This window comes from Pipistrellus kuhlii, unplaced genomic scaffold (assembly GCF_014108245.1).
Source record: "Pipistrellus kuhlii isolate mPipKuh1 unplaced genomic scaffold, mPipKuh1.p scaffold_m20_p_22, whole genome shotgun sequence".
Taxonomy (NCBI): Eukaryota; Metazoa; Chordata; class Mammalia; order Chiroptera; family Vespertilionidae; genus Pipistrellus; species Pipistrellus kuhlii.
Genome location: NW_023425521.1, coordinates 977,226 through 997,507, shown reverse-complemented (window position 1 = coordinate 997,507; position 20,282 = coordinate 977,226). Strand labels below are relative to the sequence as shown.

The 20,282-nt window shown below is 45.5% G+C and overlaps 1 protein-coding gene across 3 annotated transcripts in view; it reads left to right on the top strand.

Annotated features, from left to right (window-relative positions):
* Positions 1–3,498: 3,498 nt before the first annotated feature.
* ZNF652 (zinc finger protein 652) overlaps positions 3,499–20,282 on the top strand; it is a 31,030-nt gene continuing 14,246 nt past the window's right edge. The window contains exon 1 of one of the 3 annotated variants that reach the window (XM_045586075.1): positions 3,499–3,805. The gene's annotated coding sequence lies outside the window, so the exon portion shown is untranslated. Of the gene's footprint in view, positions 3,806–7,095; positions 7,239–20,282 lie in introns of those variants that run through there. The other 2 variants (XM_036450832.2, XM_045586074.1) reach the window with 2 other exon arrangements.

Sequence of the window (20,282 nt, the reverse complement as noted above, 5' to 3'; positions counted from 1 at the left end):
GGGGACAGGGCTCTGTCAGTCAATGCGTGGGCGGGATCCACTTGGCCCCTCTGTAAGTACAGGTGCGAGAACTATAACTGACGGGAGGGCCGTCCCTGGAAACTTGGGGAGCAAAGACATACAGTGAACAGGGGACTTGTACCAAGCCATCCAGTTCATGTTACAGAAACCAGATAGCTCTGTTGCTCTTTATTTTATTTTTTAAATATATGTTTATTGATTTCAAAGAGGAAGGGAGAAAGGGAGAGAGATATAGAAACATCAATGATGAGACAGAATTATTGATCGGCTGTCTCCTGGTCGCCCCACACTGTGGATCGAGCCCAAAACCCTGTGCCCTGACCGGGAATCCAACTGTGACCTCCTGGTTCGTAGGTCAACGCTCAACCACTGAGCCACACTGGCCAGGCAACTCTGTTGTGCTTTACATGAAATCTTTGAAGGTTTTCAGAACTGTCAAAATACGGAACTTTTTCCTAAAAACTTTTTAATTAAAAAAATAAGGGGTTCTGCTGGTTTCTGACCACTGCCTTAATGCGAATGTCAGTGAAGAATTCTACCCATGGGGGTAGAAGTTTGATCTCCCCACAATGCCAGGAGTGGATGCTAAATGTGGTCTGTCGCACTGCTAAGTGCCAGCAGCTGAAGGAAGGAGACACTGCAATTAGTAGCCTAAGGGCCAATGCCCTCTTCTTGCGACACGTCAAGTGGTGACACTGGCTGGCAGCCCCCCTCTGCTGGGAGGTGCGTGAAGGAGAGGAGTTCAGAGAGAGCAAATAGAATCTCCTTAAGAGAGGAAATAGAATCTCCTTGCTAGCCCTGAGGCCCAAGGCCTTCCAAAGCACCAATCACCAAGGTTTCAGATACAAGGAGGCAAGTCCCAGGGTCCTAGAGAGAGAAATAAGGGCGAGGGGGGGAGGGGACATGGAATAAGGGAGATGTGGATGTAGAAGGGAATATTAGGATTACTCTCCATCAGACGCCAAGGCTGCCTGTTTCTACTCCGCGGGAATACGTACCCGTTATTCAGAGCGGGCCTGTCAAGCCCTCCGAAAGGACCACCCGCTGAAAGTGATGAGCCTGGGTCTTGTTCTGGCTCCATTGTGTACTGGGCTGGGTGGTTCTGGCTGAGCTATTAAACATTCCTTGGCTTGCATTTCCTTCATTGGGAACAATACCTGTCCTGCCTGCCTCACAGGGTTTCTGGAAGATCTGATGAGATAGTGAACCCAACCTCCCTTAAAAAAAAAAAAAACACACACACACACACACACACAAAAAAAAAAAAAAACACACCATAAAGCGCTCCTCAAACAGAAGGTAAGCATATTACTGTTCTCATTACTGGGAGCCCTTCAGAGCTTTGGCCTGTGGGTGGAGCTTTAGAGAGAATGGAAGGTCACCTTGTTTCTTTAGCTGTCACTCTGCACCCCGTCTCTTGCAAGCAGGATAGCCCTGACAGGGAGAGGGTGGGGAAGGGATCAAGTGTCCCAGAAGCAGAGCTAGACACCTCAGTCAGATGTTCTGGGCTCACCAGCCCCCACAGATGCCAAGTTCTTTCTTGGATCTACGTCTTTCCTTTTACTATTCATGCTTATTTCTCCCTGTTCTACCTACAGATTTCTCTGCCTGCTGAAATGTGACATCATTTTTGGTGTTTATCCACTGCTGAAGAACATGACCCAAAGTTGCCGAATGGTAAAACCAAGCATCTGCTTTGAGGAACCCCTTTATTTATAAAGTTTCAACGTCTTCCCTAACCTTATCCCAAACTCGGGTCATTTTACATCCTACAATAAATTTTTTTTTTTTTTTTGGAGGTGGTGGTAGGAAATGCTATTTTGGGAAGAAGTGGCTGCATCTGTATTGAAACTGTGTGGAGAGGTCAGCCTTAGTGCAAGAAAATTTACTAAGTGTTCTTTTAATAATAGGAGGCCCCACCAGAGGGCTTAGTTGGTTGAGCGTTGTCTTGTGCACTAAAAGGTTGCCGGTTCAATTCCCAGTCAGGACGCATGCCTGAGTTGCAAGTTCTATCCCTGGTTGGGGCACGTATGGAAGGCAACTGATCAGTGTTTTTCTCTCCCTCATCCTTCTCCCTCCAAAATAATATATATATATATATATATATATATATATATATATGTATTTAAAATAATAGGAGAATAATGTAATTAGGATAAGATTGAAAAACATCAAGCCCCAGCCGGTTTGGCTCAATGGATAGATGGTTGGCCTGAGGACTGAAGGGTCCCAGGTTCAATTACGGTCAAGGGCACATGCCCGGGGTTGCAGCCTGGATCCCCAGTAGGGGGCGTGCAGGAGGCAGCTGATCAATGATTCTCTCTCATCATTGATGATGTTTCTCTCTCTCTCTCCCTCTTCCTTCTTCTCTGAAATCAATAAAAATAAAAAGTATTTTAAAAAGGAAAACATCAAGGAAGTTTGGATTATGGTGAGTAAAAGTCAAGATCTTTCAAGTTGTTGTCTTAGGTCATTTCCCCTCTTTGTACTCCAAGCACCTTCAATTATGGATACCCTCTCTTGGCTCCGAACTTGGATAAATGCTAACTTGTTAGCTAACAGTAGCATTAATTATATTAATGATTAATAGCTAATTAGTCATAATGCCGTAATGCTTACACTGGAGGCCTCCCTTCTTGCAGCGGCTCTATGTCTCAAGCCCACACACATCTCCTTCCCTCTTCCTGGCCCCGGAACCAGCGCAGTTCTCGAACTGGTTTTCACACCGTCCTGGAAATCCCTAAATGTCTCCACTTTTTATTAGTTTTTTCCCCCCTCACTCATCTGGCCAGCGATCGCACTGCTTATTAGTTTGCCTCCTTTATTTCTGTCCTCTATCCCACCCTCTATCCCACTGCCCTTCCTCTAACAAGGAGGCCACAGGCAAGATTTTTTTTCTTTTTCTTTTTTTAACTTTATTTCATAAGCCAAAGGCTCTTTTACTTCTAAATCGCATGTGGGCCCGCTTTTCAACTTTGCCCCCTCCCCGCTCTCTTCACTTTGCCTTGGCCTAACCCTAACCGGCCCCCTCGCTCCTGCAGCCCGTCCCACACCCCCCGCCCGGAGCTCCCTCCCACCCGACGCCCCGGCTTCCTCCCGGCGGCCACGCCCCCAGCCCAGGAGGGCGGCGCGCACGCGCAGTCCGCGCCTTTACCTGGGCGCTCGGCAGTGGGCGGGCGGGGGAGGAGCGGGGGCCGGCGGCTCTCGGGGCGGCGGCGGGGCACCCACAATGCCGCGGGAGGGGGAAAGGTGCTCTCGGGCCGGCCCCCGGGCTGCGCATGCGCGCCGCCGCGCCCAGCGGCCGGGATGCCGGGCCGGGCGGAGGGAGGGAGGGAGGTGTCGGGATCCCTGTTGGGCGGGGGGTGGGGGGGGCGGTGAGGGAAGGGGCCGCGGGCGCGCGCGCGCTCCCGCCGCCGCCGCTCTGCCTCCCTCCGCCCTCCCCGCCCCCCGCCCCGCTCCGCACACACATCCACACGCGCACACCCCCTCCCCTGCCGCCCGCCCCGCGCGCCGCCCGCCCCGCGGCCCCGCTCGCCCTCGCGCGCTCGGAAGGGAGTCGCGAGACGTCGGAGCGGCGGCCACGTAGCGCTGCGGCGGCGGCGGCGGCGGCGGCCGAGGCCGGGCTTGCGGAGCGGCCCTGAGGACGGACGTTGGGCGGGGGGGAGGGGCCGGCCCGGCCGGCGGTTGTTACTCGAGCACCGCGGCTGCAGGGCCCCCGCCGCAGGATGGACCGCCGAGGCGGCGGTCGGGGCGGCGGAGGCGGAGGCGGAGGCGGCCGGCCCCGGTGAGTAGGGGCCCCGGCCCCCCAGTCCCACACCCCGCACCCCTGCACACGCCACAGAGGCGGCTGCGCCCCTCGCAGCCGTCCGCCTGGCCGGCCGGGGCTCTGGGCGCCGGGCGAACCCTTCGCCGAGGCAGCTGCGTGCACTAGGCCGGAGCAGCCCCCATCCGGCCGGCAGGCCCCGGCCGCCGGGCTCGTCCGCGGGGCCGGGGGCGCCCGCTTCGGCTCCCGGATCCCGGCCGGGCTCCAGTGTTGCAGAGTCTGCTGGCCCCGAGGCGGAGGGGGCTGAGTCTGCACGGGGTCGCGGGCCGAGGGGAGGTTTGCATCCGTCCTCCCACCAACAGTTCTCCTGCCTGCAGCTGGTGGCTTGCACCCACTGCCTCCCCCCGCCCAGCGGTTGCGCCCAAACCTCCAACCCCGGGAGTATTGTGCCGCCTGAGAGCAGATGCATCCAGTGCACGGCCTCCCAGCATTCGCCCCAGGGGGTAATGCCGACCTTCCCCCACCTCCCTTCTTCCTCCCCTCCAGCCAGGCTCCACTCAGGATTCTTAGGTGGGAGACACTGAGGTGGTGACACCCCGGTTACAGGGGCACGTAACATGCTCCTTGTGGAAGGATGTCTCCTGTAGAAAAGATAAATGCCCCTGCCTGTCCCTCCAAGTCTTCCTTCACAATTCAGGATCCCATATGCTCCTCTTCGAAGAGGGCCAATCTCTGATCACATCCAGTTCATCCCTCCCCCACAACACACACACACACACACACACACACACGCACACACACACACACACACTTCCTGATTGCTGAGCAGCCACTGTCATCGCGATCCATTGTCAGGAATGGCTTGTACCAATCAAAGGAATGTGCTTTTGCCTTTGGAGAAGGGTGCTTTCCACAGCCCTGTTCGCAGGATGTCCCTCTGTGAGCCGGTCTTGGGTTGTCCCCACGCCCAGGCACCGTTATTCCGTGTTTCCCTTCTGTGCATCTCCAGCAGACCCTCAGCCACCCCCGAGTGATGGCTTTTGCCCACTTATTTAGACACCTATGGTGGAGGGGAAATGTCTTCTTATTTTGTTGTCGTGTTTACCATCTGTCCTCAAGGCATAGTAAAGAAAGAAGGTGACATTTATTTATTTAAGGGAAGATGGTGTCTTTCTTTTTTTTAATCTGCGCTGGAGATGGTCAGGCCGGTATTGTTCTGGAAGTGGCCACAAGCACACACATGCTTTGTTGACAACATGTGTATGCTTAGGGGGTGAGGAGCTGCCGAGGCCGGCGTGTGTAAGTGTGTGCGTGCAGAATGCAGGTGATGTTCCTGGGAAAGCCGAGTTGGGAGCGGTGAGCTGCACCGTGTGAGCCCTGGAGCCGGCGGGCAAGGCTTGGCTGTGGGAGTCAGGACTGTGCACATGCATTGGGATAGATGCTGCGGTTGGTATGACTTTGTTTAAAAGCTCACTGCTGAGTTTCCGTGCGTCTGGAAGTGCCTGCTTCAGAGCTGCTTTGCCTTTCTCTGAGGTCACGGAAGCCTGGTGGGTCCTCTTAGTGAAACAGACACATGGTTTTGCGTGTCACGATTACAGTCATCTTGAAGCTGGTCCTGGGACCTCAGGATACGATCTGTATGATGACAAAGTGAAAGGAACTTGTGGGGGTGGCGGGAGGTGTAGGGGAGGGGGGGTGGATTTGTTTTTCTTAAGGATTGACATTACTTTGCTCCTGAGCAATAAGCAACGAAGCAGATTGTATATGTAATTCTTCCTTGTGTTTTGTTACTTTATTACCGTAAGTTCTATATTTGTAAGGTATCATTTCCCTGCCTTCCTGTACAGAGGATGTGTGTGAGAGTTTCACAAAGTTAAAGCTGGAGTCAGAATAATTTGTCTAAATTTGACCGGTTGGTAATGTACGATCCTTGCGCTATATTCTGGTTCCAGCAGCAGCCCGTGGTCTGTTTTATGATGCCCATCCAGAACCTTTGTGTGTTGTTGAGGTTGACCTGGTCTCCCATAAACTTTATCGATCCCGGAGTAGAACACCTGCTCCACGAGGGAGGTTTTTTCCAACTTTATTAAAGATGATTGCGTATCTTTTTTATTCTGGGTGACACACTGCCATCAGAAGCATCTATTTTTAAGTTTTGTTGTAATGGAAGGATTTTAATTGTAGTTGGGGAGTTTAATCTCCATGTTTTAAAATCTAGAAGTAGGGATGAACCATTGCACCAGTCTGTCAATAAGCAGGGGACAGCCATCAGCTAGTCTTGTTTAAATCGCTCTGCATTTCGATCAAAAAACATTCATTCCAGCCGAAACCGGTTTGGCTCAATGGATAGAGCGTCGGCTTGGGGACTGAAGGGTCCCGGGTTCGATTCCGGTCAAGGGCGTGTACCTTGGTTGCGGGCACATCCCCGGTAGGGGGTGTGCAAGAGGCAGCTGATCGATGACTCTCTCTCATCGATGTTTCTAACTATCTCTCTCCCTTCCTCTCTGTACAAAATCAATAAAATATATTTAGAAAACAAACAAACAACAACAACAAAAAACATTCATTCCAGCTTCGTGAAAGCGTCATGATGGGCAGTGACATTCAAGAGGCACAGTCTCCAGCTCTCCAGGAGCTTACAGTTCTGACAATGTTTTTCACTTAAAGAATCCTTTGAGACCTTACTTTTTTTTTTTTTTTTCGTTTTGGGGGATTGAGAGGCTAAGGAATTCATTGTATTAACAGCGACTTTGGGGAGGCCAAGGCAACTTGGAATCCTGCATAGAACCTGTCCCCATACCTGCAGAGTAGCATTTATTCTAATAAATTACGCAGTGTCCCCTAGAAGTTTGGAAGAATGCTGAGACTGCAAATATCACATTTTTTATTGTCTAATGAACACGCTTGAAGTGGTTTATATTACAGGTTATGTTTTTCGTGTCATGCCTGAAATTTTACTGTCGGAAATTATTTGCCTTAATCCTGAACCCAAACCATTTCAAAGTTGCAAACCTGTCACTTTTCTTTGTCGGCCTAGTATGGTAACAGATGATTACAGTCTTGAGACAGGGTGCTTCCCTGGTTTTTAACATTGCAGAACCTCTTGTAGCCAGTCACTCACCTAAACACCCACATGCCACCGGGCAGCTGATCATGCAACACACATGGCTGTGAGAACAGCATGCTCTCTGCCAGACTCAGAGCCTGGCAGCTGGAAAACAATTGCATCGCAGCGAGCCACCAGGGGCGGCAGGGCCAGCGGCTCCCTCGGCTCGCTTTAGTTTCTTCAGCGCTCAGTCTTCAGACCCCCTTCCCGTGGGAGGTTTCAGATCAGCAGCTCCTGCTGGAGGGAGGCAGCACCTACCCTCTGCAGCTGTGGCCTCCAGATCTGAATCGTGACACCCAGAGCTGTTTTCATTTCTGCTCTGAGCATGGGAAGTAACCTTGTCGTGTGGTAAGCAAATTCGTTTCAAGTCTGCAGAGAAAAAGTTGATTCGTAATGCTCCTGGTGTGATTTTTGTCCTTGCATGTCTGAAGCCTATTGAAGTAAACTGTAAAAGTGAACTGTTAAAAGGAAGAAAAGAAAAAAAGCCCTTTTCTAAAGGGTTTTAGATAATTTGACCAAAAATACTCTCAAGTTTCATTTCCCTTGTTCGAAAAAGTCCGTTGAGAGACAGCCAACAGCGCCCTTTAAAGGGCCTGTGGATTCTCTTGCGTTTTGAACCTCAGCCTTTGGAACTGTGATCCTCAGGAGGCGGCTGCATTTTGTTGCTGGGAACTCTGTGCTTTGGTTTTGGGTGATGTTTTTCTTGCTGTTCGTTGGCACGTGAATTCACTTGGATAGGGGAGCCCTGGCTGTGCAGTGAGTGATCTAGCTGGAGGAGGAGCGGGGAGGTGCTGCTTTTGGAGCCAGGCAGGGCTGGGTTTGAGGCCCAGCTCCACCACTTACTGGCTTCGTAGCCTTGGGCAAGTCACCCTGACCTCTTGGTCTGAGTTTCCTCATCTGCAGAATGGAATTTGCGACGAGGATTAGAGTCAATACACACAAACCTCTAGCACAGTTCCTAGCACTTGTACTGGGGGAGCGTTGAGGACTCAATAAATGGTAAGACACCATTGATGTGGAGTGTAACTACAGATTGTTCTGGCTCCCGAGCTGTAGAAGTCTGGTGCTGCAATCTGCATACTTTCATTTGTGCAGATTTGGGATGAAAAAATGGCAAATATTTGTCTTGGAGCATACCTCAGCCTTGCAGGTGCAGGGTGCTCATTGGAACCGGGATGTGTCGCTGTTTGGCTGGCTGAACTTGGTGGAGACAATAAAACGTGGCTGTGCTTGTTTTAAGCCTATTCAGAGCTTCTCTGGTACAGGGGTTTTTAAGACATGAATGTGTCTCCGGGAGTTCTGTGTCCACAGCTGAGTCATGTGCAAAGCCCTGTGTAAATGTTCCTGGTTAACGAAAGCCACAGAGTGCCTGCCAGAATCAGCGGCGGCATCAGACGCTCATTTTAGCTAATCTGTTTATTTACATAGCAGGTAGCTTTGATTTTTACAAACATTTATGAACATTTTCTCCTAAAGCTTCCTCTTGCTCTTCCGAGGCTCAGTTATAAACTGTTATGAGAGCTAGCTAGAGGTGTGAGTGCCCTCGGCATTTTTGCTTTGGTGGGAGACGGTCCTTGTACCTGTCAGACTGGACCAACGCTTCACTTCAGGTCTACTCCTACGGATGGAGTGGAGTCCCAGCCTTGTTTTTAACCAAAAAGCAGTTTTATGGTAAACTATGACTTTTTTTAAAAAAAAAAACAGTTTAAGAGATAGACTACTTTGAAAATTCGAGTTTTCCTCAGTGCAGAGAGCTTTTAAAATAGGATTTCTTAGTCTGTCACTTTTGCAGGCTGTTATTGTGGTAAGTCTGTGAGCCCAGGAGTTACCTAGAGACTTTCCACATAAGAGAGACACATCAGGTTACCTCGAGGGAACCTGCTAATCTTTATTTTCATTTATTTGTGAGCCAGCTCCAGGGGCTTGCCCATCAGTGGAATCAGCCACTGGTACTGGGTGGCGGTTAAAGATGGATTGGCAAGCAAAGACCTTAGACTCTCCCACCTCTGATTGTGCAGAACACTTGAAAAAACGTAATCTTGGCCAGAATGTTTAATAATAGCACGCTGTGTGAATCCAGACTGACTAAACATACAATTTAGGTGATTGAGTTATGCGTTTTTTCTCCATTATAATAGTTTTTGTGTGTTTGTTTTTTGGTTAATCCTTACCTGAAGATATTTTCCCATTAGTTTTCAGAAAGGATAGAAGTGAGGGGGAGAGACTCAAAGAACTATCGATGTGAGAGACACACATCGGTTGGTGTCTTCCTCACGCACCTGACCAGGGCCTGGGATCGAGCCTGCTGCAAGAGGTGCATGCCCTGTACTGCACTCGAACCCCTGACCTTTCAGTCTGTGGGTGGAGGCTCTATCCACTGAGCTAAACCAGCTAGGGCTATCCTATATTTTTTAAGTATATTTTCTTGGGAAGGAAGGATGCTATTTTTTAAACTATTATTTTTTCTGGTTTGCCTGGAGTAAAATGGCCTCGTAGATAAGTAGATGCTTCTGTCATCTACTAGGTGAACCAGTCAGTGTGTGGTGAGAAGGGATTGTCGGAGGAATGATGCAAAGAATGACACTGGAGCTGAATGTTCTGGTCTTTGCTATGCATGTGGCATCAGAGGGTTGTAACTCTCCCTGGATTTCACAGAGGTACCAGCATTGGAGAGCTCCGTTTGGCTGTGATGCTAGGGAAGAACATACTTATGTTCTTTATTATATTTATACTTTTCAGCTTTAAATTTTTTATTCCATTTGGGGGATTCAGTGGGACATAATTTCTGAATTACACCTGGTGTCTTACAAAATGAGATTTGTAACTAGACCCTTATGACTTGTTTCACTCTTTTGAATGTGTCATTTTCATTTATCTAGAGCAGTGTTTCCCCAAGTGTGGTACGCGTACCCCCAGGGGTACGGGAAGATTTTGGTGGGGATATGCACTGCACCGTGCTTAGCTGCGCCTCATTCTACGTTCTCATGAGTACGAGGGGTACTCAGCGTTACGAAAATTATAGAAGGGGTACACACATGTCAAAAGTTTGGGAAACGCTGATCTAGAGTAACGTCTGTGGCCTGTGAACATTGAAACACGTTGTCAAGTGCGTTTGTTTGTTTGGGGAGGTGGCAAGTGGAGCGTTGGTGACCTCAGTTACATGGATAAATCTTCATTCTTTTCAGTTCCTCTTAAGACTGTACCCCAGATGCCAGGGACTTTCTTGTGTTAATGTACTATTAGGACGCCTGGCAGTTTTCCTTCCTTCCTTCTCTCCTTCCTTCCTTTCTTCCTTTTTTTGTTTTCTTCCTTCCTTCCTTGGCAATATAAAATCAGTTAAATTAACTGAGAAAAAGTCTAGAAAAACTAAATGCTCATCAGGGTAGAATTGGTTAAATAAATTATGGTATATTCATGAAATAGAACAGATTTTATATAGCTGCAAAAAGAATAAAGAAACTGTATATATTGCTGTGGAAATCTCTAAACTGTATTGTTAATGAAAATAAGGCATATAACAGTGCATAGAACGTGTTACTGTTTGTAAAAAAGTTGGGGGATTGAACTGGATGTTACTGTTTGTAAATAACTCTAAGAAACGAATAATCTGTTTTATCAGATTTTTGGTTAAAAGTTGGGGGACTGAACTGGATGACGAGGCAACTGGGTTGGAGAGAGATGCTTTGCTGTATTTTTTTCTAAGTAAAATTTTAATTAAAATAGACAGTAACTTAGAAAAGTAGGGAATTCATAGGTATACACAGAAGAATCCCAGAATCTTCTGTAGAATCAGCAGATTGCATAGATTATTTCTAGAACCAGACATAGATTAGCATCCCAGAAGCTGCCTCTCTGTCCAAGTTACTGCTCTCCCAGAGGTTGCCCTATTCTGAGTTCTATCATCAGAGATTAGTTTTGCTTGTTTTTGTTGTTAAGATTCTTATAAATGGAATACAATATGTACTTATTTGTACTGTGTACTGAAGGAAGGAAATGAGAATAGCCTTCCTTAGCTCTAAAGTATATTTATAAAATCTAACCATATTGTATATAACAATAGTTTATTCTCAGGTAATACTCCATTATATGCTATCTATAATAATAAAAGTATAGTATGCTAATTAGACTGGACGTCCTTTGGGATGACCTTCCGGATGAAGCTACGATGGTGGGATCTGAGCCCCTTGTACAAATTGGTGCATTAGGCCTCTAGTATATTATAATTTATTTGTTCATACTATCACTGATGTACATTCGGATTGTTTCTGGTTTGGGCTAGCATGAGTAATGATGCTCAATTTACTACATGTTCTTCTTAAGACTTTTGATTCATGTGAATGTATTCCTATTAAATATATATGCATATATTTTTAATCCTCACCCAAGGATATTTTTTCCATTGATTATTTTGAGAGAGTGGAAGGGATAGGGAGAGATGGAGAGAGAAACATCGATGTGAAAGAGATACATCGATTGGTTGCCTCCTACATGGCGTGCGCCGCCGCCCCCCCCTCCCCCCCGTATGTGCCCTTGACGGGAATTGAACCCAGGACCCTTCAGCCCGCAGGCCAATGCTCTGTCCTCTGAGCCAAACCAGCTAGGGCTATTTTTTTTTTTAGGGGTCCCCTCCCTAGCCAGGGAGCTATTTGGTTGGGGCATCATCCCCTATACCAAAGGTTGCCTGTTTATTCCTGATCAGGACACATACCTAGGTTGTGGTTCAGTCCCTGTCCAGGCACGTGTGGGAGGCAGCCAATCAATGGTTCTCTCTTACATCTATGTTTTTTCTCTCTCCCTCCTTCCCACTCTCTAAACACTAGTTAACATGTCCTCATATGAAGATTTTTTAAAAATAAAAGTGTCCCCTAATTGATCCATAGGAAAATTATAATGTCCTATTAAAATTAAATGTTAAGATACTTAGTGGGGCAAAATAATTTCTTTTTACGTTCTCCTTATCCCCACCCCTCACAGTCACCTTTTCTCTGGTGGGATTTTATTGTAAGGAAGACTTAAATGTAAGGCTCAAAACTATACTTATAGACCTGGCTTGTATTTCCACAATATTAAAGAGAGTTCCCAAGCCTACCTAAGAGAAAAATCTGTATTCTTTTATGCTTAAATAAAGAGGATTTAAGTATGATGGAAAATGTCTTAAAAATAATTACAGCTCTTAGAAGATTTGTTTTTGTAACTGCTAAATATTTATTTTACTATCTCATCTCATAATATTGAAGTCACAATCTTTTGTGAATTGCTAATTATTAAAAATATTTTTACTTAATGTATTTTACTTAAAGTAATTTTTATAACTGCCAAATATCTAAACTCTTTGGAAACCCAGGATTTTTTTTTAATATATTTTATTGATTTTGTACAGAGAGGAAGGGAGAGAGATAGAGAGCTAGAAACATCGATGAGAGAGAGAGTCATCGACCAGCTGCCTCTTGCACACCCCCTACTGGGGCTATGCCCGCAACCAAGGTACATGCCCTTGACCGGAATCGAACCCGGGACCTTTCAGTCCCCAAGCCGACGCTCTATCCATTGAGCCAAACCGGTCTTGGCGAAACCCAGGATTTTAAACAACATAAAAAACTTAATTATAACCTTGTTTTGAATATTAAGAAATTAGGTAGACCTATCAATGAGTTGGTTGGTGGCATATAATTATATGTACCCTGCATTTTAATAACTGCTGAGGCCTCATCATTTCTATTAAAGACTGCATTTGATCAAATTTTTTGCTTTAATTGCAGTAATGCCATTTCCCCTTCTTTTTGCCCAAACGTGGGAATAATGATTAAAGGATAAACATGTAAAGCAGTGGTTCTCATCCAAGGGCAGTTTGCCTGCAGCGGAGGTTGGCAGAGTTTGGACACATCTCTGATTGTCTCGAGTGGGGCCAGGCGTGTGCTGTTGGCATCTGGTGGGCAGAGGCCAGGTGTGTTGTTAAATATTCTATCGCCCACCCCCCACCCCCCAGCAAAGAATTCTGGTCTAAAATGTCAACTGTGCTGAGGCTGAGAGACCCTTCTGTGAAGCAACTATTTGAACTGATGCTATTAGGCAGGTAGGATTTTGGCACTTTGTTAGATTTAGCACATGAAACTCATATTTAGTTTTTCCAGTCTAGAGAAAAAAATAAGCCAGATAACTTTCCAGATAATAGAGTTTTGTTTTTTAAATATATTTTATTGATTTTACACAGAGAGGAATTGAGAGGGACAGAGAGTTAGAAACATCGATGAGAAAGAAACATCGACCAGCTGCCTCTTGCACACCCCCAACTGGGGATGTGCCCGCAACCAAGGTACATGCCCTTGACCGGAATCGAACCCAGGACCTTTCAGTCCGCAGGCCAAGGCTCTATCCATTGAGCCAAACCGGTCCCGGCTAATAATAGAGTTTTAAATATGAAGACTGATCTTAGGATAAGTTTTAGTGGACAAGTCACCTTTTTCTAAATAGGCTATTTATAGTCTCTTACTGGGGAAAGCCAGATTATCTTTGAATATAGCTGTTATCTAAAAGGTTATCCACAAAGAGAAAAAGAAAGGCCTTTATATATACTAGTACTACACAGCAAAAACTTTTAGGGGCATCATTTTTTTCAAAAGCAGATACATTTTAGCTATAAAGCTGTTTGACATTGAATATTTTAAAAGTTCACATAATATGGTAATTTTAACATTTAATATTGCTAAGTGAGAAAATGTTTAACTTAAATTTGGAAAATACATACATAGTAGAAAAAGATCTAATTTCAAGTGGTAATTTCTTCCTGTTTCGTTGTGATAAAGAATATATGTACACTTCTGCATCTGTTCTAACCTGTCCGGTATTATCACAAAATCCCAGTCTCTCCTCAACCTTTTCGTCACCTCAAATGGAAAGTTGGGTTTTTCCTTTTCTTTAAAGACGATTTATGTCTATTGGGCCAAGTGGTACACTGAGCGCTAACAGATGGTCCACAAACACCATGCTGCAGGCTTGGACAGTACCAATTCTAGAACCGTTTCATAATTATATATTGAATCCATATGAAATAACTTGATTTATAGCTACTGTTTGTCCTTTGGAACTAAACATAATAATACGGTGATGGTCTGTATCATATCTATAAGTTAAAATTACTTAGGTAATATTGTAGTTAACAATCTATAGCCTGTCTCTAACTATATCTTAGCTTTCTAGGATTATAGTTTACAGTAAACTCTACTTGACTACCTGCTCATAGATTAGTTTTAGTCATAGGTATGTACCATATATAATGTGTCTGGATCTCTGTACTTATTTAAACAGAGTTACCTTTGACATTAATGTCTTTGAAAGTTATCTTTTGACATTTACAGACAGTCCTGCCCAAGGCCATTTTAGGGCCACCGGGAAACTTGCAGAAACATGATTTGTAACATGGACGAGTGCAGGCTGGCACTAGTGCCCATTCTGTGCAGTTACAGGTCCCTGTCGCCAGGAGCACGTAGGAAACAGCACCTTTCGTTCATCAGGAAATTATCCTGTCTGTTAATTGAATGAAATAGTCAGGAGTAGACTTTGCCAGATGGTTTCTCTGTCTGCAGTGTCTTGCTCTGAAAGAGTGTATTAAGTGATTCTTGAAGAAGAAAAAGGTGCTGGCCTTGAGGCAAAATACCATTATAGGTGGGGTAGTACTTGGGTGTCTTTTACGTTTCATTGGCTAATGCAAAGAATTCCTTCTGAAACCTTGATGTCCAAACTCACCATATTAATTGAACCATTCCTTAAAACAGTTTGGAAGAGGAGGGTGAAATTGGCAACACAAAGTAGATATGAATTTTTTAAAATCCCTTTCCTCCCAGCTTAAGTGGAACTCTTGAGTGTTCCTTCCATTAGCATACCACATTTTTCTTTTAAAGAAAAAACTTCTCTTGGGCTTTCTAGGAAAATAAAAATAGTGGTCAAGAAAAGCTTCAGAGCGATGCATCTGAGCTAGATCTGGAAAGATGACTAGGATTTTATTTACCATGCGTGGTGGGTGTGCTAGGTCGAGAAAGAAGGGCATAATCAGAGGGTCAGTTGTGGAGAAAGTCAAGGTGCATTGGAGAAGTAGCATGAGGATGCTGGTGGGAGAGAGCGGAGGACTTGGAGCAAGGACTGAAAGATCAGATGGTGCAGGGTTTGTACTGCTTTGCTAAGCAGTTTTTACTTTTCCAAGGCTGTAGAGTTTGTAGCTAGGGAGTTACATGATCCGAATTCTTCAGGAAAATACAGTTTAATAGCGGTCGCCAGTAGGTGGTCTGCGGACCACTGGTGGTCCGTGAGGTCCGAAAGATTGGCGACCGCTGGTTCAGAAGATCTCACACATAATAGATGCTCAATAAATGTGTTGAGCCCTGGCCAGTGTGCCATCTGCCCTCAGCCGCAAACCAAAGGATTGTGAGTTCGAATCCCGGTCAAGGGTATGTACCTGGCTTGCAGGTTTGATCCCCAGCCCTGGTCAGTGCCCCTCTCTTTCTCAATATCTCAAAATAAATAAATAAATGTGTTGACATTTACTAAAAGTCTAATGATATTTTGAGGTTTAGTGTACATTTTAAGGTTTTCATGCTTCGTTACATTATGTTTGTACTTTTAAAAAATTGCCTTTCATCCACATTGCATCTAAAGGATCTTAAACGTGAATTTGAATGGGTTTGATGAGTTCACTTATTTTTTCAAGTTTAGGATTAGTTGTTTTGTTTATTACAGAAATAATAGATGGTCATTGTAAGCACATTAGAAAATCTTACCCTCCTTATCCCCACCCCTCACAGTCATCTCTTCTCTGGTTGGATTTTATTGTAAGGAAGACTTAAATATAAGACTCAAAACTATAAAAAAAATCATTAAAAGCATAGGTAGTAAAATCTCAGACATTTCTTGTAGCAATCTTTTTTTCTGATATGTCTTCTCAGGCAAGGGAAACACAAATGGGACTACATCAAACTAAAAAGTTTTTGCACAACAAAAAAAACCACCAAACTGAAAACCCACTGAATGGGAGAACATATTCGCCAATGATACATCTGAAATGGAGTTAATATTTAAAATTTATAAAGAACATATACAACTCAACAACTAAAAAACAATCCAGTTAAAAAATGGGTAAAGGGCCTGAAAAGACACTTTTCCATAGAGGACATACAGATGGCCAGTCACATATGAAAAGATGCTCTACTTCCCTAATCGGAGAAATACAAATTACAGCTACAGCGAGATACCGCCTCACCCTGCCGGAGTGGCTGTCGGCAAGTCAGCAGACGAGTGTCGGTGAGGATGCGGAGCAAAGGGAACCCTCGTGCACTGTTGGTGGGACTACAGATTGGTGCAGCCACTTTGGAAAACAGTGTGGAGTGCCTCAGAAAAATTAAAAATGGAGCTGCCGTATGACCCAGCAATTCCACTTCTGGAAATATATCCGAAAAAACGCGAGACACTGATTGGAAGGAATATATGTACCCCTATGTTCATCGAAACATTATTTATAATAGTTAAATTCTGAGGCACCCCATACAGGTGATGTGCTATAGGATTGTACATCTAAAATCTGTATAATTTTATTAACCAGTGTCACTCCAATAAATTCAATACAATGTTTAAAAAGAATTATATAGGACTTCCGCCTCAGCTCCCTTCTCCCCCGCCTTCCCCATTTCTGCCCCTGCCCGTCCTCCCAGCCACCCACCCTCTCCCTCTTTCCCATCCCTTTCCCAGCACTAAAAAAAAGAAAGAAAGAAATGAAATGAAAAGGGGAAAAACATTATATAAAATTTATCTCTCCAAGTAAATGTTTTCTCCACCTACTCATTTGTCTGCAAAGCAGGAGTCTGTTCACTTCCTCCTGGGCTCCATGCCTGGGCTGTTCCAGGCTCATTTGTAGACGTTCCAGTGCAGGTAAAGCATGTCCACAGTGCGCATTGTTCCCCAAAAGTGACTGCTCTGGCGTTCAGGAGGGATCGTGTTTTGCAGCAGGTTGTTCCCTCAGAAATATGGTGGTTTGGTATTTTTGTCTTAACTGAAATAAGCACTGCTATTCACAGTTCAGTGTAGAGAACCATCATTTGGAAAAGGGCGATTAAGAATTCTGTGTGAGAAAAAATGGTCTATTTGAACGCCAGCATCACCTGCTCAGGTTATTACTGACAAGTGGTTATGCCAGGGAACAAATAGCCAAGAATGATTTTATCTGATTCTGAGGGGTTTTTCCTCTCATCGCAAGCAGAGTGTTCAATTGCCACATGTTCTTCAGCTTTTTTTTCTTTTTCTTTTTTAAACTTTTTTTTTATTGGTTTTAGAAAGAGGGAGAGCGATAGAAACATCGATAAGAGAAAAACAGTGATTGGCTGCCTCCTGCATGCCTTTAGTTTAGCTCTGAGCTAATATTTTAGAGTGAGGTCACAGTAACTAACATACGGGGTGTGTGTGTGTGTGTGTGTGTGTGTGTGTGTTCATGCGGACTGTCCTTTGCTTTCATTAAACTGAAGAGCTGAGGTGTGCTGTGGCATGAAGAGGTATTGGTTTTCCCCCTTTGCTTTACCTGTCATCTGGCATTTAATGAAAAAATCTTGCTCGAAAGTTGCAGATCCCTTGAGGGCAACAAACACAACACTCAAAATGAAACTAGGTCTTTGAAGCATGCCCGTGTGTACCCAAGCCGTTTTGGTCTTGACTTTGAAATTATCCCCTTTTCTTTGAAGTGGTCATATTCTGGAGTGGTTTTAAATTTTAGAATTTCCTGAAGTGAACGTGAACATATTTTAATATTTTCTTATGTGGTGGCTATACACAAGTTTATAGAAAGCTTTATCTCCCGGACAAAACGTATTTCTGCAGTAAGACCGAAGGGAAACGGGACTTCAGGTTTGAGAGCTGATGGGTGGCCGAGTGTGTCCTCGGAAGGTTTTCCAGATGGTTCTGGGTGGCTGGATTAGAGTCCCTGTCTTTTGAAGTATCTGGGCTTTTGTGGTGTCGTACTTGGAGTTTGTGTTTTTATATTAGAATCATCATTATAGTACAACAGAGAAAATGAGGCATTTTTCATTTACTATTGCTGTCTTCTGTTACGTGTCTGTTTCCTTGTGGTTGATATGTTCTGAAATGTGGAGCTTAAGCTTGGGGTTCATCCAACAGGAACGGGAATTTATTTTAAATGGTCTACGTCATCTTTGATCGTTTTCTTTCTTTATCCTTTACATCTCAGGAGCAAATGTGGCTGCCCTCCCCCTTCTGGCTCTCTGCCACCTTCCGTAACGCCTGTATTCCTCAGCCTCTGTCTTCAGTCCCTGCTCCGTACCTTATAACGCAACCCCCGTAAGATGCCATGGGCTAGGCCGTACCTCCATCACCCCTGAATATACTGTACTCACTCCCGGGGTCAGCTCTACTCATGCAGCCGCCGCCTCGTCCTGCCTTTTCACTCCCTCTCTGCCTTTTCGGACCCTTCCCGCCCCTCAGCACCTGGGTCCCATCTCATGCCTGCACAGTACCTTCCCCCGCCCATCCATACACATCTTCCTTGTCCTTTAAATCATCATATGGCCCCTTTAAAAAATACTGTTTCTTGCCAGGGCCAGTATTGCTCAGTGGTTAGAGTGTCGGCCTGCATGCTGAACAGTGCAGGTTCGATCCCCAGCCCTGGTCCGGATGAGTGCGGGAGGCAACCAATGGATGTCTCCCTCATGTCGATGTCTCTATCTAGCTTAGGGGTGTCGAACTCAATCAGAGAAGGGGCCAAAATCTAAAATCCAGCCTAAATCGTGGGCCGAATGGTTTACTGAACAGTCATAAACTGTCATTGTGATGGAAACGCAGCGGAGTGCAGTGATGACAGCACGGTGCAGGCCACATTGCAAGGCCTGGCGGGACGGATTTGGCCCGCGGGCCTTGTGTTTGACACATGTGAATTCTAGCTAGTTATCTCCCTCTATCTCTGCCTCTCAAGAAGCATCAATCACGCCTCCTACTGGGGACCAAGCCTGCAACCCACATGTATCCTGACCGGGAATCAAACTGGCAACCTTTCTGGGCATGGGACGACGCCCAGCCAACCGAGTCACACTGGCCAGGGCCTAAAATGCTTCCTGAAGAAGGCATGGGATTGAATAAGTCACCCAAGGAACAGTGTTAAATGTGGCGATGTCTCTTCCACCCTGAAAAGGGTGGTGGGCCAGGGTTGTCTTTGGGAAAAGTTACACCATGTTTAGGTTGTGGTTCAATCCCATTTAGGGTCAGACCTGTTTCAAGACCGTAGATAATATAGCCCCTTAACCCAGGCATCCCCAACCTGAGATTCATAAGCTCATTTTTGTGTTTGAAAGTCAAATGGGAACTACGGCGAAACTAAACAGTCTGGCCAAAAGTTACGATAGGCGATTTTTGTATCTGGTTAGTAAAAAATAAAGAAGTGTGACCTGAATGCAGAGTCTTACCATTTTTTAAAACGATGTTCCCTGGGAACGTGGCAGTGGGGGGAGGGGTGGTAAGGGGTACACCGTAGCCCTGAGTGTTGGGAAGGGTGGGAAGCTCTGTGGCTGTAGGCAGTCAGGGAATTAGGCGGGAAAATGGAAACAAGTCATCAGCACAAGCAGTAAACGTCAGTGGGGGGAGGGGGGAATTCCTAAGCGGACAGCGGGGAAACTGAGGGCTCCCACAGTGAAAGCCTGCCCAGGAGCATGGACCAGCCCAGTGGAGCCGCCCAGACCCTCCGTCTCATTGATCACGGCTGTGAGAGCCCAGTGTGTGGTGTATGGCTATCCTGTACCTCAGTAACGGCATTTTAGATAAAATACCATTATTTTCAGATACTCTTATTGTCTTTGGGCTGTTAGCATCCAGATAGCCTCTTTCTTTTTCTTTTATTTATTATTTTTAATTGAGGTATAATTCACTTACCATGTAATTTACCGTTTTAAAGTATCCAATCCAATGTTGTTGTTGTTTTAATATATTTTATTGATTTTTTACAGAGAGGAAGGGAGAGGGATAGAACTAGCTAGAAACATCGATGAGAGAGAATCATTGACCAGCTGCCTCCTGCACACTCCCCACTGGGGATGTGCCTGCAACCAATGTACATGCCCTTGACCAGAATCGAACCTGGGACCTTTCAGTCCACAGACCGATGCTCTATCCACTGAGCCAAACCGGTTTTGGCGAATCCAGTGGTTTTTAGTATTTTCAGGGGGCTATGCAACCATTACCAATATCTATTTCCAAAATATTTCATCATCCAAGAAGAAACCTGGAACCTTCCAACCCCTAACTCTTATCAATCACCAATTTACTTTCTGTGTCCATAGATTTGCTATTCTGATTATTCTATATAATAAGAGAAGAACATGCTAATTATCCGTTACGCCCTGAGGTTTAATG